The sequence below is a fragment of the Mustelus asterias genome, chromosome 5 (genome assembly GCF_964213995.1).
Source record: "Mustelus asterias chromosome 5, sMusAst1.hap1.1, whole genome shotgun sequence".
NCBI classification, from domain to species: domain Eukaryota; kingdom Metazoa; phylum Chordata; class Chondrichthyes; order Carcharhiniformes; family Triakidae; genus Mustelus; species Mustelus asterias.
In genome coordinates, this window is record NC_135805.1 from 12316031 (window position 1) to 12342963 (window position 26933).

General features: G+C 43.6%; 1 protein-coding gene and 1 long non-coding RNA gene across 9 annotated transcripts in view; one reads left to right on the forward strand and one right to left on the reverse strand.

Annotated features, from left to right (window-relative positions):
• disp1 (dispatched homolog 1 (Drosophila)) overlaps positions 1-26933 on the forward strand; it is a 390670-nt gene that overhangs the window by 190679 nt on the left and 173058 nt on the right. The window lies entirely within an intron of this gene.
• The window catches only part of LOC144493371 (uncharacterized), a 29834-nt gene continuing 25663 nt past the window's right edge, over positions 22763-26933 (reverse strand). The window contains exon 3 of the long non-coding RNA XR_013497735.1: positions 22763-23965. This is a non-coding gene — a long non-coding RNA (uncharacterized LOC144493371). The remainder of the gene's footprint in view (positions 23966-26933) is intronic.

The window sequence follows — 26933 nt, forward strand, 5'->3', positions numbered from 1 at the left end:
GCAAAGGGACTTGGGAGTCCTAGTCCAGGATTCTCTAAAGGTAAACTTGCAGGTTGAGTCCGTAATTAAGAAAGCAAATGTAATGTTGTCATTTATCTCAAGAGGCTTGGAATACAAAAGCAGGGATGTACTTCTGAGGCTTTATAAAGCACTGGTTAGGCCCCATTTGGAGTACTGTGAGCAATTTTGGGCCCCACACCTCAGGAAGGACATACTGGCACTGGAGCGGGTCCAGCGGAGATTCACACGGATGATCCCAGGAATGGTAGGCCTGACATACGATGAACGTCTGAGGATCGTGGGATTATATTCATTGGAGTTTAGGAGGTTGAGGGGAGATCTGATAGAAACTTACAAGATAATGAACGGCTTAGATAGGATGGACGTAGGGAAGTTGTTTCCATTAACAGGGGAGACTAGGACGCGGGGGCACAGCCTTAGAATAAAAGGGAGTCACTTTAGAACAGAGATGAGGAGAAATTTCTTCAGCCAGAGAGTGGTGGGTCTGTGGAATTCATTGCCACAGAGGGCTGTGGAGGCCGAGACGTTGAGCGTCTTCAAGACAGAAATTGATAAATTCTTGATTTCTCGAGGAATTAAGGGCTATGGGGAGAGAGCGGGTAAATGGAGTTGAAATCAACCATGATTGAATGGTGGAGTGGACTCGATGGGCCGAATGGCCTTACTTCCGCTCCTATGTCTTATGGTCTTATGGTCTTATCTGATTTCAAGAAGAAATTAGACATAGCTCTTCAGGCTAAAGGGATCAAGGGATATGGGGAAAGGGGAATCAGGACATTGAATTTGATAATCAGCCATGATCAAAATCAGCCTTGAAGGGCTGGAAAATCCCGCCCGTAGAATCAGAATGTGGTGTGTCTGACCAAATTTTGCCTGTTGGTTTAAATAGACTGTACTTGCTGAAAACATGAGAGTACAAGATAAATTATAACTTCTATTATCCTTATAAATCTATCTACCTATAAAGATTAAGCTGGGGTGAAGGAGTGGTGTATTATTGCTCACCTTGTTTAATAAATGTTTATAATTTTGTTAAAAGTTAATTGGCAATCCTTCATCCACGTCTCTAAACAAAAAAAGGTTGAGCTGGGGTTCATCTTAGTGTCTGACTTGTCCAGTTGTAACTCAGCTGGGATCACTCGCTCACTAATAACTGTCCGGGCCCCTCAAATCTCCTTGCTAGTTTCTCTCAACACTTTGGAATAAATACCATCTAGTCCTAGGCATTTACTTGCTTTAGGCGATTTCACTTTGTCTAAGGCTTCCATCTCATTTGTATGGAAGTCCATGGTAGTCTTTTGTTTGAAGAGGGCGTGTTTTTAATGTTTGGAGGAAGAATTTTACTATCTTGTACTCAAGTCCATCTGCATCTTTCAATGTCCTCAGCTTTTCTCTGATAATCCTCTTGGTATTGAGGTATAGCTTCTTAAAACCCACCCCTTTGACCAAGCTTTTGGTCATCTGCTCTAATATCCCTCGAGGTGCTTCAGTGTCCAAATGTTTACCCAATAACACTCCTGTGAAGTGCCTTGGAACATTTTAAAATGCTAAAAGTGCTTTATAAAGGCAAGTTGTTGCTGTTGTGTGGTTTCCATTTTCGACATCTTTCTTTGCCCCCGTGGTTACCTTTATGACTGATTTTGTGTGATCCTTGTTCATTCCAGCGAGCTGCTTCTCCTTTCTGCCTGCAGGATTTGTTGAGGTGATTTTTCCTCTTACTACATTTTTTATTGATCTATTTAGTGTCAGGCTTGAAGTCTGCGCTGCTGATCTTGTTTTTTGTCTTCCTCCAATCTGTTTTTTGTGATTTTGCTTTGAACGTGGCCATTTTCAGATTCTAAACCTTGCTCCTGGGCTTAATTTGAAGCCATTTCATGACAAACTTGCTCATTCTGTACTCCCTGGTCCCCAGGGATACAATGACTCATTAGATTAGAACATTCAGTACATTGTCTGGGTCATTTACAAATCTCAGCTCAAGGTTAGCACTGCTTCCTATGGTTTCTCTTGCGCGTTTGAGTCTTGAAATAATGGTGCATCACATTCTAAACTCACTCTCAACATAAGAACATAAGAAATAGGAGCAGGAGTAGGCCATCTAGCCCCTCAAGCCTGCTCCGCCATTCAATAAGATCATGGCTGATCTGATAGTGGGTTCAGTTCCACTTACCTGCCCGCTCCCCATAACCCTTAATTCCCTTAATGGTTAAAAATCTATCTATCTGTGACTTAAACACATTTAACGAGGTAGTCTCTACTGCTTCATTGGGCAGAGAATTCCAAAGATTCACTACCCTCTGGGAGAAGAAGCTCCTCCTCAACTCTGTTCTAAATTGACTCCCCCGTATTTTGAGGCTATGCCCCCTAGCTCTTGTTTCCATTGTAAGTGGAAATAACCTCGCTGCTTCTACCCTGTCTAGCCCCTTCATGATCTTATATGTCTTTAGAAGATCTCCCCTCAACCTTCTAAACTCCAATGAGTACAGGCCCAATCTACTCAATCTCTCTACTCAATCTCAAATCAACTATTCGAGATTTTCCATTTTATATCGAATTGATGGACATCCCCATTAACTTAACATTCCTGTTCTCGACATTGTTCTTAGCTCTTCATAGCACTGACTCATCTTGTGTTGTCACAGTAAAAATAGTCTCACAACACCAGGTTAAAGTCCAACAGGTTTATTTGGTAGCACGAGCTTTCAGAGCGCCACTCTTTCATCAGGTGAGTTCTTGTGTTGACCCGGTATAGCATACCCATCTCAGAAACAAATTTTTCACATTATAAATTCCTAACCAGAGTTGTTCTTTCTGTAGCTTCCCCTCTCTCAGTCTCAGCTTCAAGTACTTGTGACTATTTTTCAGATCGGACAATGATGGACAGTTATGTTGCCCAACATTACTGATGGTACCAAACTTGTGGGGATGTGGCAAACGGTAAATGTTTACAGTGTACAGTAAATAGTAGAGCCCTTAGTAATATTAGCATTCAGAGGGATATAGGTGTGCAGATCCACAGTTCCCTGAAGGTGGTAACTCAGGTGGTCAAGAAGGCGTATGGCATGCTGGCCTTCATCGGTTGGGGCGTTGAGTATAGGAATTGGAAAATCATGTTGCAGCTGTATAAGACTTTGATTAGGCCGGATTTGGGAGTATTGTGTATAATTCTGGTCGCTGCACTACCGGAAGGATATTGATGCATTGGAAAGGGTGCAGAAGAGATTTACCAGGATGTTGCCTGGTTTGGAGGATATGGACGATGAAGAAAGGTTGAACAAACTTGGATTGTTTAGATTGGAGCGTCGGAGGATGAGGGGGGACCTGATAGAGGTTTACAAGATTATGACTGACTTGGATAGAGTGGACAGTCAGAGTCTTTTTCCCAGGGTCAAAGGGTCAATTACTCTGGGGCATAGATTGAAAGTGAGAAGGGGCAAGTTGAAAAGAGATGTAAGGGACAAGTTTTTCACAGAGGGCGGTGAATGCCTGGAACGCGCTGCCGCAGGAGGTGATGGAAGCAGATTCTATAACAGTGTTCAAGAGGCATCTGGATAGGTACGTGAATAGGCAGGGAATATGTTGACCACGTAGAGGCAAGAAAATATTAGATTAGAGAGGTATCTGCATCATAGAATCCCTACAGCACAGAAGGAGGCCATTCAGCCCATCGAGTCTCTACTGACCACAATCCCACCCAAGCCCTATTCCCGGAAACCCACGCATTTACCCTGCTAATTTCCCTGACACTAGGGTCAATTTAGCATGGCCAATCCGCCTAACTCGCACCCACGGGGAGAATGTGCAAACTCCACACAGACAGTGACCCAAGACCAGAATTGAACCTCGGACCCTGGCGCTGTGAGGCAGCAGTGCTAACCACTGTGCCACCATGCCACCCACAAAAGAATACAGATATTGGCGCAGACTTGGTGGGCCGAAGGGCCTGTTCCTGTGTTGTACTGTTCTTTGTTCGAACAGTGAGGATAAGGCAAATTGACAGCTACAGGTCATCGGCTGCCAAAATGGGCAGAGAAGTGGCATGGAATTTAATACAGAGAAGTGTGAGGTGATACGTTTTGGCAGAAGGAATGGGGAGAAGCAATATAGACTTAATGGCACAATTGTAAAGCTTGTCCAGGGACAGAGCGATCTGGAGAGGGGTTTATGTGCATAGATAGAAATCATAGAAATCCTACAGTGCAGAAGGAGGCCAGTCGGCCCATCGAGTCTGCACCGACCACAATCCCACCCAGGCCCTACCTCCACATATTTACCCGCTAATCCCTCTATCCTCCGCATCTCAGGACTCTAAGGGGCAATTTTTAACCTTGGCCAATCAACCTAACCCGCACATCTTTGGACTGTGGGAGGAAACCCACGCAGACACGAGGAGAATGTGCAAACTCCACACAGACAGTGACCCAAGCCGGGAATCGAACCCAGGTCCCTGGAGCTGTGAAGCAGCAGTGCTAACCACTGTGCTGCTGTGCTGCCCGTGAAGGTAGCAGGCCGCATTGGGAGAGTAGCTAGTTAATATGGGACCTTGGGCTTCATAAAAAGAGCCATTGAGTACAAAAGCAGGGAAGTTATGCTGACTCTTTATAATGGTTCCAGGGATGATGGATGTTAGCCACAAGGTTAGTTTGGAGAAATGAAGTTGTACTTTTTGGAGTAAAGGAAGTTGAGGGGAGATTTGATTGAAAGTGTGCAAGATTATGACAGGTTTCAATAAGGTAGGCAAAAAGAGGGCATAAATTTAGGGTTTTGGGCAAGAGGTGCCAGGTGGAGGATGTGAGGAAGAACTTTTTCACTCAGCAAGTGGTAATGAGCGAGAAGTCGCTGCTTACAAGGGCAGTGGAAATGGAGATGATAATGATTTCATAAGAAAATGGGTGGACGTTTCAGGAAAATAAAGTTGTAGGTATACATCGATAGAGATGGGGAAAGAACTGTTTGGATTGCCCTGGTATGGACTGACTTGATGAGCCATGTGCCATAATGAATCAGTGACTGTATGACTTGTCCTGATGTTGGCTACACCTCTCCTGTCTTCCTGAGCACTGTGCTGCTGAATATGTTTAAAGAGTTTCTGGGGCATAAAATATTCAACAATTTCTGTATTGATGAAGTGAAGGAATGAGCTGTTTGGAGCACCTTTCTTTCTCGGAAGTGTGCATAAGAGTAAGTGTTACACAGCCTACAGCAAATATAACATTCTATCTTTTTAAATAAATCACTCCTCAATTTCCATTCACTGAAAACAATCACTGAATTGTAACTTGGGCCCGTGTGGATCCAACAGTAAAATCCACCTTTGGTGTAGACTAGCTGCTTAGCAGAAATAGCTGAAAGCTGCAACATGATGCAGCTGGACAGCAGGGAACTGATGAAGGATGGGAGGCAGAGGGAGAAATTCAGGGGAATTTGGTACTTCCTTTGAGGGCTCCACGAGCAGAAGAAAATAACTGGCTTTAATCTCAGTCACTCGGTGAAATTTTCTGACCTTTGATTTGTTTTTATAAAAGGTTATTTGAAGTTACAATTCCAGTGCTTGTTCAGCAACGCAGTACACTTGAACTGAAATGTTGTCCACACTGTTAAAATGGGTTAATCATTCCAGTATTTGAATTCAGCCATCATTATTTGTGGCACTTATAATCAAGCACCCTACTTGCTGTACACATTGCGATCCAGTGCTTTATTTGTTCTCCCTCAGGGTTCACTGTAGTCAATATAGCGCCTGTGAGAACTTTGAGAAAAAACTGAACACCAGCAACTGTTGCAGGGGATTTCAATCAAAGCCTTTGGGGAGTATCTAGTTAGCAAGTTTAGTTGATGACTGTCTTCTGTTATGACCTGGTTGAGAGGCAGAAGCAGATATAATAACTTTCAAAAGGGAATTAGCTAAATACCTGAAGAGGAAAAATGACAGGGCTATGGGAAAAGAACAGGTGTGGAGCTAAATTGGATAGCTCTTTCAAAAAGTGGACATCAGCATCATGGGCTGAATGGCCTGCTGTGCTGTACGATGCTATGGTTCTCTTCCTCCATAACATTCGTGCTGAGTTCCTTCTCTTCCTCCATAACATTCGTGCTGAGTTCCTTCTCTTCCTCCATAACATTCGTGCTGAGTTCCTTCTCTTCCTCCATAACATTCGTGCTGAGTTCCTTCTCTTCCTCCATAACATTCGTGCTGAGTTCCTTCACTTAATTTTGTTCGGATGATTGGGAACATTTCCAGCTGAGAGGTTTGTCAAACAATTTGGTTCTAGCCTCCTTTTCCTAGCTGTAGCGAGCCAGAAGGTTTGTGAGTGTCCTTTCCCCAGCAGTCTGCAGAATGTGGGCAGTTTGAGTAAAGAACATTGAAGTGGGAGATTTCTGCTCTATCCAGTCAGGAAGTGCTTTAAGAATCTTAAATGCAAAGCTTTCAAATATTTCAAATGCTCACACTGTGTGTGCACTCTTCTCTACCTGATTCTCTCCTCCTTCGTCCCTGTAATGTAGCTCGATTCCTCCAGTCAGTGTGTTCAAGGCTGGTAATCAACTGAATTATGTTGATCCGTGTCCCTGGTTTCCGGGGCCATCATTCAGATCTTTGAAATCTTGTGCACAGTCCACCCAGTGGCCTGATCTTAAAGTTAGGCAGCACCGCGATCCCAGCCGCCCTCTCTGACAGTTAGTTACCCCGCCATGGCTGACCATTCAATAGTAGGGTGTGATGTTCCTCCAGACTCTGTCGGCTATGAATCTTCAGCTGTGAGGTGCTTACCAGTGAGTGACCCAGAAGCCTGTGTACTAGGTGTTCCCACAGTGCAAGCATGTGCGCTGGCAGAGCGGGTGATAACTGTGACATCTCCTCACTGCTCGTCTCCGGGATGTCTCCCCCGGAGCTGGTTGGGTCTCACACGAGGCTTGCACCGTGGCTACGTGTTCAGAGTTCCCACTTTTGTCTCTTGCCCGCACTTCCCCCTCTGCACCGGTGCTGTCCTGTTCCTCACCAGTCAGCTCAAGGGCTCTCTCCTCGAAGGGTGTTAAGCTTCTCAGTTCAGGCATGACTCCGGCAGGCTGTGCCCAATCACACTGGTTGTGCTGCAATGAGACAGATGGGGAGACGGTAGGTGGTGATCCTAGCAGGTCAGATGGTGATGAAGAACGGCTTGTGTGGGTGATGAGTGGGAGTGGGGATGTGAGGAACAGATTTTCTTCCGGAGGGGACCATGTGGAGTGGGGGCATGAGAAGTGTTGGGATGTGGTGAGGTGGCTGGAAGTGAGATCAGTGTGGAGGTGTGAGGGGTGTGTGAAGGGGTGCAGTGGGAGACATGAGGAGCAGACTTACCCTGGCTGCATGAAGAAAGTCATTCATCTTCTTTCGGCACTGTAGCCCCGTCCTCCCATGGAGCAAGCTGGCACTCACTGCCCCAGCCACATCCTCCCAGACAGAGGGACATAGAACATAGAACAGTATAGCACAGAACCGGCCCTTCGGCCCACGATGTTGTGCCGAGCTTTATCTGAAACCAAGATCAAGCTATCCCACTCCCTATCATCCTGGTGTGCTCCATGTGCCTATCCAATAACCGCTTAAATGTTCCTAAAGTGTCTGACTCCACGATCACTGCAGGCAGTCCATTCCACACCCCAACCACTCTCTGCGTAAAGAACCTACCTCTGATATCCTTCCTATATCTCCCACCACGAACCCTATAGTTATGCCCCCTTGTAATAGCTCCATCCACCCGAGGAAATAGTCTTTGAGCGTTCACTCTATCTATCCCCTTCATCATTTTATAAACCTCTATTAAGTCTCCCCTCAGCCTCTTCCGCTCCAGAGAGAACAGCCCTAGCTCCCTCAACCTTTCCTCATAAGACCTACCCTCCAAACCAGGCAGCATCCTGGTAAATCTCCTCTGCACTCTTTCCAGCGCTTCCACATCCTTCTTATAGTGAGGTGACCAGAACTGCACACAATATTCCAAATGTGGTCTCACCAAGGTCCTGTACAGTTGCAGCATAACCCCACGGCTCTTAAACTCCAACCCCCTGTTAATAAAAGCTAACACACTTCTTCACAGCTCTATCCACTTGAGTGGCAACCTTTAGAGATCTGTGGATATGGACCCCAAGATCTCTCTGTTCCTCCACAGTCTTCAGAACCCTACCTTTGAGCCTGTAATCCACATTTAAATTAGTCCTACCAAAATGAATCACCTCACATTTATCAGGGTTAAACTCCATTTGCCATTTTTCAGCCCAGCTTTGCATCCTATCTATGTCTCTTTGCAGTCTACAACAGCCCTCCACCTCATCCACTACTCCACCAATCTTGGTGTCATCAGCAAATTTACTGATCCACCCTTCAGCCCCCTCCTCTAAGTCATTAATAAAAATCACAAAGAGCAGAGGACCAAGCACAGATCCCTGTGGCACTCCGCTAGCAACCTGCCTCCAGTCTGAAAATTTTCCATCCACCACCACCCTCTGTCTTCGATCAGATAGCCAGTTACCTATCCAATCGGCCAACTTTCCCTCTATCCCACACGCTCCTTACTTTCATCATAAGCCAACCATGGGGGACCTTATCAAACGCCTTACTAAAATCCATGTATATGACATCAACTGCCCTACCTTCATCAACACACTTAGTTACCTCCTCAAAAAATTCAATCAAATTTGTGAGGTACGACTTGCCCTTCACAAATCCGTGCTGACTATCCCGGATTAATCCGCATCTTTCTAAATGGTCGTAAATCCCATCCCTAAGGACCTTTTCCATCAATTTACCAACCACCGAAGTAAGACTAACCGGTCTATAATTACCAGGGTCATTTCTATTCCCTTTCTTAAACAGAGGAACAACATTCGCCATTCTCCAGTCCTCTGGCGCCATTCCTGTGGACAGTGAGGACCCAAAGATCAAAGCCAAAGGCTCTGCAATCTCATCCCTTGCCTCTCTCAGAATCCTAGGATATATTTCATCTGGCCCAGGGGACTTATCGACCTTCAGTTTATTCAAAACTGCCAGGACATCCTCCCTCCGAACAACTATTTCCTCCAGCCTATTAGCCTGTAACACCTTCTCTTCCTCAAAAACATGGCCCCTCTCCTTGGTGAACAGTGAAGAAAAGTATTCATTCATCACCTCGCCTATCTCTACTGACTCCATACACAAGTTCCCACTACTGTCCTTGACCGGCCCTAACCTCACCCTGGTCATTCTTTTATTCCTCACATAAGAGTAAAAAGCCTTGGGGTTTTCCTTGATCCGACCCGTCAAGGACTTCTCATGTCCCCTCCTAGCTCTCCTAAGCCCCTTTTTCAGCTCATTCCTTGCTAACTTGTAACCCTCAATCGAGCCATCTGAACCTTGTTTCCTCATCCCTACATAAGCTTCCCTCTTCCTTTTCACAAGACATTCCACCTCTTTCGTGAACCATGGTTCCCTCACTCGGCCATTTCCTCCCTGCCTGACAGGGACATACCTATCAAGGACACCCAGTATTTGTTCCTTGAAAAAGTTCCACTTTTCATTAGTGCCTTTCCCTGATAGTTTCTGTTCCCATCTTATGCCCCCTAATTCTTGCTTAATCGCATCATAATTACCTCTCCCCCAATTGTAAACCTTGCCCTGCCGTACAGCCCTATCCCTCTCCATTGCAATAACAAAAGACACCGAATTGTGGTCACTATCTCCAAAGTGCTGTCCCACAACCAAATCTAACACTTGGCCCGGTTCATTTCCCAGTACCAAATCCAATGTGGCCTCACCTCTTTTCGGCCTATCCTCATATTGTGTCAGGAAACCCTCCTGCACACACTGCACAAAAACTGCCCCATCCGAACTATTCGACCTATAAAGGTTCCAATCAATATTTGGAAAGTTAAAGTCCCCCATGACAACTACCCTGTGACCCCCACACATATCCATAATCTGCTTAGCAATTTCTTCCTCCACATCTCTATTACTATTTGGGGGCCTATAGTAAACTCCTAACAACGTGACCGCCTCTTTCCTATTTCTAACTTCAGCCCATATTACCTCAGTGTGCATATCCCCCTCGAAGTGCCTTTCCGCAGCCGTTAGACTATCCTTGATTAACAATTCCACTCCTCCACCTCTTTTACCAGATTCCCTACACTTACTGAAACATCTATACCCCGGAACGTCCAACAACCATTCCTGTCCTTGTTCTACCCACGTCTCCGTAATGGCCACAACATCGTAGTCCCAAGTACCAATCCACGCCCCAAATTCAGCTACTTTGTTCCGGATGCTCCTTGCATTGAAGTAGACACACTTCAACCCACCTTCCTGTCTACCGGTACCACGCTTGACCTTGATACCTTCCCCAGTACCTCACCACCCTCAACACTGACTTCCGGACTACAACTCCTTTTCCCACTCCCCTGACAAATTAGTTTAAACAAGGTGGTGACCTTGCTAACTGGACGTCTGTGTAATTGTGGATAGAGGAGTCACACCAGTTTGGTGAGGGCTCTCTGTGAAACCTGGTGCTGTCTTCCTGGAGCCATCCCCTGATTGGACATGTGAAACCTCTGTGGAGGTGTTTAAAAGGAGCACCCCACTGATTACAGAGATTCATCTTTCCCGCCATGAGCGCCGCGTGAATAATGTGAAAAAAAAGCTTTTGTTAAAGATGCTCAATGCTTGGTGAGTTTTCCTGCTGTTGGTGCTGGAACTTTCCGGTTTCCTCACCGGAACCAACACATTGAAAAAATAATGGCTAATTCCATCTGTAGTGTCCAAATGTACAAACACAGCAACAGCATTCCGATTATAGCTTTGGAAGTAACGTTGTGCTTGATATGTGACAGATTTCAAATCTATGTCTACAGTAGTTTCACACATTCTGAAACCTAGAGGAGAATTAAAGTAAAGTTTATTTATTAGTCAGAAGTAGGCTTGCATTCACACTGCAATGAAGTTACTGTGAAAATCACCCAGTCGCCACAATCCGGCACCTGTTCGAGTACACTGAGGGAGAATTTAGCACAGCTAATACAGCTAACCAGAGTCTGGAGGTGACCAAGAGAAAAACTAAAGCAAAGGGAGTAAGTGAAAAGAAAGAAAGCAAATGTGAAAGAGGAGACAGAGCGAGAGAGAGCGGTATAGGTGGAGCGTGCGAGATCTATGTAGACGATTCAAATACCTTTGTACCATTTTTAATAACAATTTTGAAATGTCTAATGTCTCTGACTGCACTGCAGCACCCCACAGTGCAACATGGTATCTGCAGAGAACCTGAATATTACTGCACTTCGTGTGGTGGTCGTTTTGAAATGTTTGTAATGTTCTTTCAGATATTTTAAGAATAAAGTATATTTTTGCAAAACAAGCTCAAAGGAATAAAACAGCAACAGATACAAATCTGTGCTGTGAGAGGGGAGGTGACTGAAAGCTTGGTGGGACGAGAGGGTTTCGAGAAAGTTTTATAAAAGCTGTGAGAAAGAGAAGGGAAGTTGCAGAGTGGAAGAAGAAGGAACTGAAATGAACAAGAACTGATTTCGCTAAATGCTTTCTTTACATGGGGGAGGGGGCTGTTAAAAGGGTTAGAACAATATAACCAATGTTGAATGGTTGTATCATACATATTATTCTCTAGACCATTGACATGCGGAAACTCTGCCAGTTGGCCATTGAACTTTTTTTAAAGGAAGTTTTAAGACTTGAGTCATGGACATAAAGTTTTCTCCCATCTCCTCCTGAAGGTGCCAATCTATACAGGCATCTCAGCAATCTTACAAGTGACCATTCTAAAACTGAGAGTCTTGGAAGTGAGCGTTTAGCAGTTTAACACTCAGACCATTATAGCGAAGCCATGTTTTACCCTTGCCCAAAATTCACAGATGCAGGAGGGAGATGGACTAAGCGAATTGCTCTTTCAAAGAACTAGCTCAGGTTTGAATGGCTTCCTTCTCTGCTCCCCGATTCCATGTTCATGCTTTGGAGCAGCTGTTGCTGATCAGAAGTGACTTTCTCAACCAATGCCCTTTTTTCCCCAGTCTCTTTGTACCCTTGCTGCTGAGAATTAGCTCATTCATTATAGGTCTCTTGTCAATCTTGAGACCTTTTCGAGTTTTTATAACTCTGTCACTCGACTCACTCCCGATAGTGCATTTTCCTATCAAGGGAACGAAATACAGCTTTCTAATCGAGATGTCATGATAGTAAGGGCATGTCATGCTAGAATTTTAGCTCTTCGCTATGGCAAGTCAGTGTGAGCAGTGAAAAAAAAACTTATTGATCTAATTTCCTTAATGCTAAATGGAGCTATTGTATTGATTCCTTCTCGCCCATAAATAAATATCGCTGATGGGTTGTTTTGCATGTTGAACTGTTCCCAGGCCCCAGAGAGAAACATGACCGAGAGTGTTTTCACAACTGAAGGATTTTACCCTGTAGTTAGAAAAATGGGGATTACTAAAACAGAGCCTAAAGGCAAATATTGAAAAGTGTAAAGAAAGTCTTTTCTTGGCAAGAGGAAGTGAAATTCAAACCTTGAACTGATGTTGCTAATTGAAAGGATAACCATTATGTGGTAGTATTTCTTAATCTGAGAGAGGTTAGGTAAGTGGGAAGAAGCTGCGTGGGACTGTGGTGTGGAACACCTCCCTCTTCCCAGGCAAACACAGCCCTCCGGCTGGATAACCTAACTGGTAGATTTAGTTATTTGGGACAGTCAAATTTAAGATTATAATGTACAAAACTTGTTTTTCTTTATTTTGGTGTTTAAAAAGGCCGAGATTTCCCGGTCTATTTTACCGGATGATGAGCTGGTAGCTGATGCTAAAAAGTCTTTTGCAGCCTGGTCTCTGCTGTTTGTGTTGTGATATTTTTTTGTATGTGTGCATGAAAAATCCTTAGACTCATGGACTATGTTTGAGTTATATTACAGGGAATAATAAAAAAACTGTCTTGAAGCACATTTTCTCAGTATTAGCACATCCATCAAACACACTTGCAGCTTGTGTCCCTCTCACGACCCACCAGGGTGTGAGCTGCGATTGCACATTGTTCCTTCTACACTGTTTTTCAACAGTCAAAGATGAGGCAATGTTGTTCGGTAGCATGGCCATCCCAGCATCCATAGAGTAATCAGATGGGACCCCTTCAATTAGAAAGCCATAAGGGTCACCTCATTGTTATTTTCTGTCCCTTTCTGTGGGGAAACGTCTAACCTGCAGTAACACAAGCTGCATCAGCACTCCGTAGTTTCATAGACATGCATTCTGTTAGCCGGTGATGCAGTTTGTTGTATGGGGTCTGCTTTCAGTAAAAAGTTAGTGAGTACCATGCTTCTTGCTTTGGGATTTATTCTGCTGTATAAATTGTATTTTGTCAGTGGATATGTGATGGAAAGGAACGGAAAATCCCAAGAAGTATTCGTATAATCTGAAGAGGGCAGAGATCAGGCAGCAGTGTTTTTATTTGATTCCTGCGGCTGTGTAAAAAGCCAGCATTTTGGAGGCACAGTTTGGAGCAAGGATGTCCAAGACATGTGTAAAGACCCTGTGCTACATTGTGTCTGTACTGAGGAATCTAGATCACAGCCAAGACTAACTTTGTCCTTGTCCAATATACATACACAGGTCCAGCACGAGTCATTGGATAGTGATTAGGATTGAGAACACACGCCGACAATCTTTCCACTGTCTAACAAACACAACAACAATTTGGATTTATATAGCGCAGTTTACATTGGAACACTGTCTCAGTGAGAGGGGAGGGCACGTAAGTGCTAGAGTTGGAGGAATGCAGAGTTCTGTTTGTTATAGAATTTATTTGAGGATGCAGACAAATAATTACAGGTGGTGATCCATTAGATAACTTAGCAGTTCAAGGAACCTGCAATGTCTTTCCCATGTTACTGCCATTAGGGCAGAAGGAAAGTACAGATGGCAATAGAGGAGTTTGAGCACGAGGATAAGAATTTAAAGTAAAAATACTGGAAATATTTAGCAGGTTAAGTAGCATCGTAACAACATAAGATATGGAAACATAGAATCCATACAGTGCAGAAAGAGGTCATTCGACCCATCAAGCCTGCACCACCTCCCCAAAAGAGCAGCCCACCCAGGTCTTTCCTTCTGCCCTATCCCCACATCTCTGCGCAATTACCAGGGCTAGTGCATATCTTTTGGACTGTGGGAGGAAACCCACGCCGTCATGGGGAAACCCAGGTCCCTGGCACTGTGAGGCAGCAGTGCTAACCACTGTGCCACCGTGCTGCCCATAGGAGCAGAAGAAGACTATATAACCTATCGAGTCTGCGCCTCTTCTCAATCCAATTAAGGCTGATATTGTTCTTCAACTCCACTTTCCAACCTTCTACCCGTATCCCTTGATTCACTGAGACACCAAAAATCTGTCTATGTAGTAGAGAATTCCTAAACTTTGTAACCCTTTGAGTGAAGACATTTCTCCTATCTCAATCCAAATGATTAGCCTCTTATCCTGAGACAGTGCCCCTGTGTTTTTGATTTGATTTATTATTGTCACGCGTAGTGTACAGTGAAAAACATTGTTTCTTGTGCGCTATACAGACAAAGCATACCATTCATAGAGAAGGAAAGGAGAGAGTGCTGAATGTAGTGTTACAGTCGTAGCTAGGGTATAGAGAAAGATCAACTTAATATGAGATAGGTCCATTCAAAAGTCTGATTGCAGCAGAGAAGAAGCTGTTCTTGAGTCGGTTGGGACGTGACCTCAGACTTTTGTATCCTTTTCTTGACGGAAGAAGGTGGAAGAGAGAATGTACGGGGTGCGTGGGGTCCTTGATCATTCTGGCTGCTTTGTGTTCTACAATACTTGGCCAGTTTTGGGACCCGGACCAGAACCCATTATAAAGCCTGCCTAGACAGACACAGGAATTTTTCAATTTTGGCATAAATGTGAGGAAAGGATACTTCCTTCTGGAATGATTCCAGTGACAAAGTAGGGATCTCTTATAGTGAGACAAACTTTATTTAATAACATAGTTTAAATATAACTAACAAATGAAACAGCTTAACTATTAATAGTAGAACAATATTTAATAATCATAGAATCCTTACCATGCAGAAAAGGTCATTCAGCCCATCGAGCCTGCACCGACACAATCCCACTCAGGCCCTATCCCTGTAACCCCACATATTTATCCTAGCTAGTCCCCCTGACACTAAGGGGCAATTTAGCATGGCCAATCAACCTAACCCACACATCTTTGGACTGTGGGAGGAAACCCACGCAGACATGGGGAGAATGGGCAAACTGCACACAAACAGTCACCCAAGGCCGGAATTGAACGTTGGTCCCTGGCGCTGAGAGGCAGCGATGCTAACCACTGTGCCACCAATGAAAAGGAAACTTCAGTGTCTAACTTATCACTGTTCAGTTCCAAATAAGCAACATTCCTCTTACAGACTGAAATACCACTTTAAATACAGTTAGCAACCATAAATATACTTTCTATAATGAGTGGACAGTCTTGAAACTTTAAGAGATCGAGTTCCAGAAGCCTGCAAAATCCTCCTTAACTTCAACCAGACTTCAGCTGCCTTTTTCTCTGCACATAAACCATATCATCACATGAATCTGTCCATCACTCTAAACCGAAATCCAAGGGGAATTTAAGTAAACAAAAGTCCATTAACCCTACTTAACATTACCATTTGCAAGGTTGCAAATAATTATTCTGGTCTCCCAGACATACCGACTAACTGTAGCTGAAATTTTAAACATTCCCCTTAAACATAAAAAACAATATATATCAATTGACTGCCATCATCATACCAGTGCAAACATTATCTCAGTATCTGCCCTACCAAGCCCTTTCATAATCTTGAATATTTCAATGAGATCATCTCTCATTCTTCTTTCATAAAAAGTTTAAAATTTATTTATTTGTGTCACAAGTAAGGCTTACATTAACACTGCAATGAAGTTACTGTGAAATTTCCCTAGTCACCACACTCCAGCATCTGTTTGGGTCAATGCACCTAACCAGCATGTCATTTTGGACTGTAGGAGGAAACCCACGCAGACACGGTGTGCAGACTCCACACAGACAGTGACCCAAGCCGGGAATCGAACCCAAGTCCCTGGTGCTGTGAAGCAGCAGTGCTAACCACTGTGCTGCCCATAAAGAGTATAGGCCCAATTTACTCAACTTCTCATTGTAGTACAACCTTCTCATCCCAGGGACCTGTGCTGTACTGCCTTCAATGAATGTATATCATTCCTTTAAATATGGAGATCAAAATTGATCACAGTATTCCAGGTGTGGTCTCATCAAAACCCTGTACAATTGAGCAAGTCTTTATTCTTGTACACCCATCCTTTTGCAATAAGGACAACATTCCATTTGCTATGATAAATGCAAAATACTGCGGATGCTGGAATCCGAAACAAAAACAGAAAAATGCTGGAAAATCCCAGCAGGTCTGACAGCATCTGTGGAGGGAGAATTCTTCCCTCCGACAGAATTTCCATTTGTCTCTTTCACCCTGTGCCAATTATATTCCCTTTGTCCAATTCCAGCACCCCTCCCTGCTATAAATCACTGCTGACTCTCCTCTCAGCTCTGACAAAGGGTCATCTAGACGCGAAACATTGGCTCTATTCTCTCTTCACAGATGCTGTCAGACCTACTGAGATTTTCCAGCATTTTTGTTTTTATTCCATTTGCTATCCTAATTGCTTGCTGTACCTGCATGCTAACCTTTTGTGTTCCTCGTACAAGGACACCCAAATCTCTCTGAAGTTTTCCAAGTTTCATGCCTTTTAAAACATATATCCTGCTTTTCCATTCTTGTGACTAAAGTGAACTATAACTTCCCCACTTTTTAGTCCATCGGCCATTGTGGTAATTTGACAAAGGCAGACAAATGTATTTTGATGCTGAATCTTCTTTACTTACAAAAATACAAAATAAACAGTCCAGCATGAGCACAGAATCTGGCAGCAGCTACGCCCAGGTTCCTTGTGGCTACAATAATAAGCCTGTCACTCGTGCATGTTCAGATTTACTAAAGACATTAGTATACATATTCAAATAGGAAGATACTTATAGTACCCACTATAAATAACACCCTATAACACTTCTCCCCCCCCCCCCCAACTTAATTTCAATTCCCCCCACCCCCCCCTTAAGGAAAGAAACAATGTCACTCATGTCTCACCTATACATCAGTCTTTCAGGAGCTTTGTGACTACGCTGCAATGTGTGCAGTACCACTGGTGATTGTGTACACACTGGTGAGGCTTGTTTCAGTGGAACTGGGATTGTGCGCACAGGAGTAGGTTGGGTGTTTGTGAATATCTCACCCTCTCCTGGAGCAGGGTCCACTGGATGCCCCTGTACATCAGGAATTATCTCCTGTCGGGTCCACAGCAGCAGCTCCTTCTGCCATGTGGTCTGGAAAGATGGTTGTTTCAGAGTCTTGGCGCAAACAAATGTTCTCCTGGTTTCTGCAGCTGCCTCTTCCATTAGTTAGCTTTCATCACTAAAGATACCAGACCACTTTGGTTGAGAATGACTCCAGACAGCCGATGTTGGTTACTGCCGATATTACTAACATCAACACTGTCATTTGGATTGAAATGTCTCTCTCTGGCATGGTGGTCATGTCTCTCCTTCTGCTTTTCTTGTCTCCTTCCAGTATGAAACTGGAAGCTTGGTTCCCAGGATCCTGTCTGTCATTCTCTTCAGTCCTGCCTCCAGTTGTCTGTGTAGCTCACTCTGCTAAAACAATTGAAGCTGGGTGAAAAGGAGCAGTGCGCCACTTCTCTGCAGGAGCTTTTGGAACAAATCACCTGGAAACATTGTACCCTTATCTGAGAATCCATGAGTAAGCCTTGAGATGCAAAAACCTGACGCAGCTTCTCTATCCTAATGGATAGAGCTGTGATGTTTCTCATGATGTGTGCTTCCAACCACTTAGAATGTGTGTCCACAATGACTCGAAACATATGACCCATAAAAAGCCCTGCAAGGTCCACATGAAGCCTGGACCAGAGATGGTCAGGCCACTCCCACTGATGTGGTGGTGCTGATGGCACCATCCTTTGGTTGATCTGACCCACAGAACAGGATTTCACCTTATTTTCCAAGTCCTGATCCATGTTAGACCACAAAACGCACAACCTGATTAACCTTTTCATTCAGGAGACACCCGGGTGAGCCCCATGAACTTCATCCACAAGTTGTGAATGATCAGGGGGTAGGACAATCACTCTAAAGAATGCAACCATCCTGCACACTCAGCTCATCTTTCTGCTTTGTGTGTGGTCTCAATTCATCATCCCCTATAACAGTGCATTCTCATTTGCATTGTCCTTCCCTGCCCTGTACCCAATATTATAGGTAAAGTCACCATAGTGCCAGATGACCATAGGCTGCTCTCTCCCTTGAGGAGGAGAGCTGACTGGTGGTGATTTAACCTTAGGATCACCACACTTGAGGCAAGGTTGAGAAAGTGGGGCCTTCATGAATAACCTCAGCTGGTATGGGAATTGAACCTACGCTGTTGGCATTACTCTGCGTCATGAACCAGTTGGCCGGCCAACTGAGCTCTTCCGCAGGGACAGAGCCTGCATTGTTATTTTGTGACCCAAGTATTCCACACTCTGTGCCTGGAAGATGCTTCAGGTGCACCTGCCTCTGAAAATCTTTTTAATATTTGAACCCGGTTGCTGAGGTGCTCCTCAGCCTCAGTTTTCCCTGTGATCAGAATGTCATCCAGGTAAACTGCTACATTATTCTTGAAAAGTTGCTGGACTGGAGGACACCCTGCAAACTAGACGGTTATATTTGAACAATCCCTTGATTGTGACAGGTGGACCCATATCGAGCTTGGAGAACGTCTTACCTCCTGCAAGAGTTGCAAACAGATCTTCCACCTGCAGCAACGGATAAGCATCCAGCTTGGAGGCCCGATTGATGGTGAGTTTGTAATCTCCGCATAGACAGAGCAGATTCAGAAAGAATGTTTCCATCACTTTTAACAACAGGAACAATTGGAGCTTCCCAACGTGAGAACTGAATGGGCTCAATGATTCCAAGCCTCTGCAGCCCTTCAACTTATTCTCTATTTTGCCTTTCATGGTGTAAGGCAGTATCACGGGCTTGAAGAAGTGAGGAGTGGCCTGAGGATCTACAAATAACTTAACTGTGGTGTGAGGTTATGCACTTTGGTAGCAGTAAAAGGAAGACTGATTATTACTTGAATGGGTGTAAATTGAGAGAGGTGGATACTCAGAGACTTTGGTATCCTCGTGCATCAGTCGCTGAAAGTAAGCGGGCAGGTACGCAGGCAGTAAAGAAAGCAAATGGTATGTTGGCCTTCATATCAAGAGGATTTGAGTATAGGGATCGGGATGTTTTGCTGCAATTGTATAGGGTGTTGGTGAGACCACACCTGGAGTATTGTGTGCAATTTTGGTGTCCTCATCTGAGGAAGGGTGTCCTTGCTATAGAGGGAATATAGCGAAGGTTTACCAAGCTGATTCCTGGGATGGCAGGTCTGTCAGATGAGTAGAGACTAAATTGGTTAGGATTATATTCACTGGAGTTTAGAAGATTGAGAGCGGATCTCATAGAAACTTATAAAATTCTAATAGGGTTAGACAGGGCAGATTCAGAAAGAATGTTTCCAGTGGAGTCCAGAACTAGGGGTTATAGCTTGAGGATAAGGAGTAAACCTTTTAGAACTGAGGTGAGGAGAAATTTCTTCACCCAGAGAGTGGTGAATGTGTGGAATTCACTACAACCGAATGTAGTTGAGGCCAAAACGTTTTCTGATTTCAAGAAGAAATTAGATAAAGTTCTTGGGGCTAAAGAAATCAAGGGATATGGGGGGGAAGGATGGACAGAAGCCAGAGGGTGGTTGTAGAGAGTTGTTTTTCAAACTGGAGGCCTGTGACCAGCGGTGTGCCTCAGGGATCAGTGCTGGGCCTACTGTTATTTGTCATTTATATTAATGATTTGGATGAGAATATAGGGGGCATGGTTAGTAAGTTTGCAGATGACACCAAGATTGGTGGCACAGTGGACAGTGAAGAAGGTTATCTCCAATTGCAACGGGATCTTGATCAATTGGGCCAGTGGGCTGACGAATGGCAGACGGAGTTTAATTTAGACAAATGCGAGGTGATGCATTTTGGTAGATTGAACCAGGGCAGGACTTACTCAGTTAATGGAAGGGTGTTGGGGAGAGTTACAGAACAAAGAGATCTAGGGGTACATGTTCATAGCTCCTTGAAAGTGGAGTCACAGGTGGACAGAGTGGTGAAGAAGGCATTCGGCATGCTTGGTTTCATTGAATACAGGAGTTGGAATGTCTTGTTGAAGTTGTACAAGACATTGGTAAGGCCACACTTGGAATACTGTGAGAAATTCTGGTCACCCTATTATAGAAAGGATATTATTAAACTAGAAAAAGTGCAGAAAAGACTTACTAGGATGCTACCAGGACTTGATGGATTGAGTTATAAGGAGAGGCTGAATAGACTGGGACTTTTTTCTCTGGAGCGTAGGAGGCTGAGGGGTGACCTTATAGAGGTCTATAAAATAATGAGGGGCATAGACAAGGTAGATAGTCAATATCTTTTCCCAGAGGTAGGGGAGTCTAAAACTGGAGGGCATAGGTTTAAGGTGAGAGATACTAAAGTGTCCAGAGGGGCAATTTGTTCACTCACAGGGTGGTGAGTGTCTGGAACAAACTGCCAGAGGTAGTAGTAGAGGCGGGTACAATTTTATCTTTTAAAAAGCATTTAGATAGTTACATGGGTACGATGGGTATAGAGGGATATGGGCCAAATGCAGGCAGTTGGGATTAGCTTCGGGGTTTTAAAAAAAAGGCAGCATAGACAAGTTGGGCCGAAGGGCCTGTTTCCATGCTGTAAACCTCTATGACTCTATTAGGATATTGAATTCAATGATCAGTCATGATCAAAATGAATGGCGGAGCAGGCTCGAAGGGCCGAATGGCCTACTCCAGCTTCTAGTTTCTATGATTACATGCTCCAAGCTTTGGGCTGGGTTTTGAACTTGCAATCTGTTGACCCCAAGGTGAGTGCTGTCAGCTGAGATACAGCTCAACATTTGTCAAACTTCTTTGCTTCATACTTCTATTTAATTGTACATCAATATGATTTTTTTGTGGTCTATAAGTTTATTGTTTAGTTTAAGATCCATCATTCTGAGGTAGATTTGGCAGAATAGTGTATGTTTAATCCAGGAGACAATTCTGCAAATAGGAAACTGTTACTCTTCATTATGCACACCCCTCTTCAGACAAATCACAGAAACAGTACAACTTCCAGATTGCAGGAGCCACGGTCTGTTTGCCAGAGCTGTTAGTCAGTTAATTGGGATTGCAAAAGCAAGATAATTGTTCCTGTCTCTTATTTCTGTCCTGTTCTTTTGTCAGTAAAATCCTAATTTTAAGCCTTGTCCCTACCTCCAAAATATTACATGTCAGCTAAGAGGACAGAGAAGGTAAGTTACAGAGGTGAGGGAACAGGAAAAGACCAAGGAATGATGGATGCAATAAGACTGGTTAGGGAATGGAAGCAAAATTCAAGTTTAAGAATAGAACAAAGAAAAGGAGGGAATGAACTAAAAAGTTAGTGTTAAAAATCTGCCTTTTGACCGAGAGAGTTAATAGTCTTGTAAAAAAGGTCTTTTGACATTTGAGTCGTTTCATTAGAGTAGTGTTGCTTCTTTCAATGTCCAAACGTGTGCTGAAACCTTGTAAAGCTGTCTCCCTCAGGGAGACAGGAATGTCCTTTTGGCAGTCTTAAACATAAAAATAGTGATGGCTATCAAAGCATTCTTAGGAGATTTAATCTGATAATATGTTGATACAATTAATGGTAATTTTTTACAATTCATTTTATGGGACGTGAGCATTGCTGGCTGGGCCAGCATTTATTGCTCGTCCCTAACTGCCCTCCATTCCAGAGAGAGTCAACCACATTGTTGTGGGTCTGAAGTCATGTAGGACAGACCAGGTAAGAGCGGCAGATTTCCCTCCCCTAAAGGATGGGTTTTTATGACAATGGACAATGGTGTCATGGTCATCATTAGACTTTGAATCCCAGATTTTTACTGAATTCCAATGTCACCATCTGCAGGATTTGACTCGGGGTGCCCAGATCTTTCTCTGGGTCTCTGGATTACGAGTCCAGTGACAATACCACTACGCCACTGCCTCCCCTTACCGGTGCAATTGGTAACTGATACAATTTCTCAATTTAACACATCCCCCTGAAAGATGGCAGACCTGCTCTGTTTTTGTCCTTCATTTTAACAAAAGATTGTATTCCAACTTTATAAATTGCTTACAAACCACTGATCATTATTATCAGTGAACCGATGGAGTCTTGCATTATCGGACAATTGTAGCTGTTTCTTTATATACTTATTGTCTGATTCTGTAGTTGACCATGAGAGTTTACAGGGTAAGGATTGTGAAAACATGTGGCTCACCTTGAATTTTATCTAAACAAAACCATCTGGACTTTAAAATCTCCATTGTGACTTTCTGGAGAGAAAAAAACTTCTACCTAATGCAGTGGGAGAGTCTCTATTGCGGTGGCTTCTAAACCTATTGAAAGCTAGTGATCTGAAGGAGTTCCCTTTTGATTGATCTCCTTGTGCAAAATCTTCCTTGAGGCTTTTATCTATTTGTTGGATATTGATGAGAAAGAATTTCAAGGCCAGATTGGTTTTGATTTTTTGATTTAATTTGATTTATTATTGTCACATGTATTAGTATACAGTGAAAAGTATTGTTTCTTGTGCGCTATACAGACAAAGCATACCGTTCATAGAGAAGAAAAGGAGAGAGTGCAGAATGTAATGTTACAGTCATAGCTAGTCCTCGATCAACTTAGTGCGAGGTAGGTCCATTCAAAAGTCTGACAGCAGCAGGGAAGAAGCTGTTCTTGAGTCAATTGGTACGTGACCTCAGACTTTTGTATCTTTTTCCCGACGGAAGAAGATGGAAAAAAGTATGTCTGGGGTGCATGGGATCCTTAATCATGCTGGCTGCTTTTCCGAGGCAACGGGAAGTATAGGTGGATTCTAGGATGATGGAGGCTGGTTTGTGCAATGGACTGGGCTTTGTTCACGATCTTTTGTGATTTCTTGCGGTCTTGGGCAGAGCAGGAGCCATACCAAGCCATGATACAACCAAAAAGAATGCTTTCTGTGGTGCATCTATAAAAGTTAGTGAGAGTCATAGCTGACATGCCAAATTTCCTTAATGTTTTGAGAAATTAGAGGCATTGGTGGGCTTTCTTAACTATAGTGTCGGCAAGGGGGGGACCAGGACAGGTTGTTGGTGATCTGGATACCTAAAAACTTGAAGCTCTTGACAATTTCCACTTCATCCCCGTTGATGTAGACAGGGGCATGTTCTCCATTACGCTTCCTGAAGTCGATGACAATCTCCTTCATTTTGCTGACATTGAGGGAGAGATTATTGTTGCCGCACCAGTTCACCAGATTCTCTATCTCATTCCTGTACTCTGTCTCATCATTGTTTGAGATCCGACCCACTACGGTGATGTTAGCAGCAAACTTGAAAATGGAGTTGGAGGGGAATTTGGCTCCACAAAGGTGTATAAGGAGTATAGTAGGGGGCTGAGAACACAGCCTTGCTGGTGTTGAGAATGATCGTGGAGAAGATGTTGTTGCCTATCCTTACTGATTGCGGTCTGTGAGTTAGGAAGCCTAGGATCCAGTTGCAAAGGGAGGAGCTGAGCCCTAGGCCACGGAGTTTGGAGATGAGTGGGTGAGTTGCTTCAAGGATAGCCCATGCAGTGACAGTTATATTTGCTGGAGTGAAAGTCCACGTGTGAAGCTGAAGATCACCAGCTCTGCTTCTGCACTTGTGAAATTGAGCCGAATGCTCAAGTGAATCAATGCTTTGTCTTCCACTATAAAGTAACGTTTTATAGTTTAGTTATTAGTCACAAGTAAGGCTTACATTAACATTGCAATGAAGTCACTGTGAAATTCCCCTTTTCTAGGTGGATTTATAGGTGGATTCATCTTGCCCTGCTCCTGTATTCTAAACTGTTTATGTCCTGTTCACCCATCACCTCAGCACCAACATTGGTTTATGTTCTGATTTAAAAATTGTCATGCTTGTTTTCACATCTCTCCCAATCTCCCTGACTTCCTCCAGCCTCACAGCCATCCAAACTCACTCAGTTCCTCCAATCTTGCCTTTCAGCTGTCTTAAGTTCCAAACTCTCAAATTCCTTCCTTAAATCCCTCCTGACTCTCTTCTCTCTGTATCTCTCTTTCCTCCTCTTCTCAGACACTCCTAAATGCCTACTTTGACCAAGCTTTTAGTAATTTCTCTTGTGTCTCCTTTGTGGCTCAGTATTGAAATTTGTTGGACAATATACCAGTGAAGTAAGTGCCTTGGAATGCTTCACTCTGTTAAAGGCACTGTGGAAATGAAAGTTGCTGCTGTGTTTGCTCTAAGTACTGACAACCATTCTTTCATCAATATAAGTGGATAGAACCATTTAATACTGATTAAAGTCAATGAACACTTGCGACAAAACTGAAGTTTTATGTTAATCCTTCAGAGTGGCTAAGTTCTTGCTGCCCAGGATGTCAGCCCAGCTGGGGGAATATTTATTCTCAGTTGGAAACGTTAAATCCTACAGTGCAGAAGGAGCCCATTCGGCCCATCAAGTCTGCACCGATCACGATCCCACCCAGGCCTTATCCCCATAACCCCATGCATTTACCCTAGCTAGTCCCCCTGACACTGAGGGGCAGTTTAGCATGGCCAGTCCAACTAACCCACACATATTTGGACTGGCAGTATTTCTTTGGCCCTTTTTTCCAAAATGATCTGAAGAAAGTGTGTGGAATGAATTTCAGAATATTTATTAAAGTGAAACTTATATTGAGTATCTTCAATGGCAGCGCAACAGGAGGTAAAACAAAAAAACCCAGATTACTTTTATCGAGTACTGATTAGGTCCGAGCTGGAGTGCTCAGTACTATGTTCAACTCTGGGCACCACACTTCAGGAAAGACTTTAAGGCCTGACAGCAGGGTGCATAAAAGATTTATTGGAATGGTCCCAGGATAAAGGAGAGCTATCTGGAGAAACTGTGGTTATTTTCCTTTGGGAAAATGTTTAGAGGAGAGCTGATTGGAACATTTAAAATTATAGAGGAAATAAGGAAAAACTGGCAGCAGGATCATTTTTTTAAAAAAGCAAAAGACTTTCATTTGTATATTAATCTTTCATGACTGCAGGACAAGCACTTTTTATAGACATTTTAAAAATTATTTTATGGCCAGCACTTGTTGCCCCTCCTGAATTGCCCTTGTGAAGGTGTGGGTGAGTTCCTTTCTTGAACCAATATCTCTGGTTCAACTTTTCTGTCGTATCTTGGTACAACTGAGTGATTTACTGGGCCATTTCAGAGGGTAGTTAAGAGTCGACCATGTTTCTGTTTCTGGAATCATATATAGGTCCGGTCAGGTAAGGATGGCAGATTTCCTTCCCTATAAAGGGCATGCGTGAACAAGATGGATTGTACAACAATCAATGATAGTTTCACGGTCACCATACTGAAACTAACTTTCAATTCCTAATTTAATCATTGAATCTATTAAATTCAATGAATTTTAAATTTCACCAGTAGGATTTGAACCATATCCGCAGAGCAGTAGCTTTGGCCTCTGGATCACTCGGTCCAGTGACAAGATCACTGCGCAACCTTCAAATTCCTTTTGCAGTGTCAGAAACAAGGCCGCCAATTTGTGCATTGCAAGCTCCCACAGACAACAATGCAATAATAAACAGATAATCTGTTTTGTGATTTTAGACGAGAGATAAATATTGGTCTCAACACCGAATAGAACTACTCTGCTTTGAAATAGTGGACATTTTATATCCACCTGATAGAACAGATGCGGCCTCCGTTATAACATCTCATCGAACGGCGCCTTCAACTGTGCAGCACTCACTCAGTACTGCACTGGTGCGTCGGTCTTAATTTTTGTACTTATTCTTGGAGTGGAAATTGAATCTTATACCTTTTAACTCAGAGTTAAGAGTGCTACCAACTGAACCATGGCTGACACATTAACAAGAGGAGACAGTTTTAAGATACTAAGGAAGGAAGTGCTGGCCTTGGAAAGGGTCCAGAGGAGGTTCATAAGAATGATCCCTGGAATGAAGAGTTTGTTGTATGAGGAACAGTTGAAGACTCTGGGTCTGTACTCGTTGGGAGTTTAGAAGGATGAGGGGGGACCTTATTGAAACTTACAGGATACTGAGAGGCCTGGATTGAGTGGACGTGGAGAGGATGTTTCCACTATTCGGAAAAACTAGAACCAGAGGGCACAACCTCAGGCTAAAGGGATGATCCTTTAAAACAGAGATGAGGAGGAATTTCAGCCAGAGAGTGGTGAATCTGTGGAACTCTTTGCCGCAGAGGGCTGTGGAGGTCAGGTCATTGAGTGTCTTTAAGACAGAGAGAGATCGGTTCTTGATTAATAAGGGGCTTGGGGTTATGGGGAAAAGGCAGGAGAATATCAGCCATGATTGAATGGCAGAGCAGACTCGATGGGCCAAGTGGCCTAATTCTGCTCCTATGTCTTGTGGTCTCATTGTAAGTGGCAAAAGAGCTAGAAGGGAGGTGAGGGGAGATGTTTTTAACAGTACAGTAAGTTGTTCTGATCTGCAATACACGGCCTGAAAGAGTAGGAGAAACAGACTTAATCATTTTTCAAAAGAAATTGGATAAATGTTTGAAGGGAAAGAAATTGCAGGCTGCAAGAAAAGCAGGAAGTGAGAGTAATTTCTTTCAAAGGGTCAGCATTGATGTGATAGGCCAAATGGCTGTATTATTCAATGATTCTATTTCA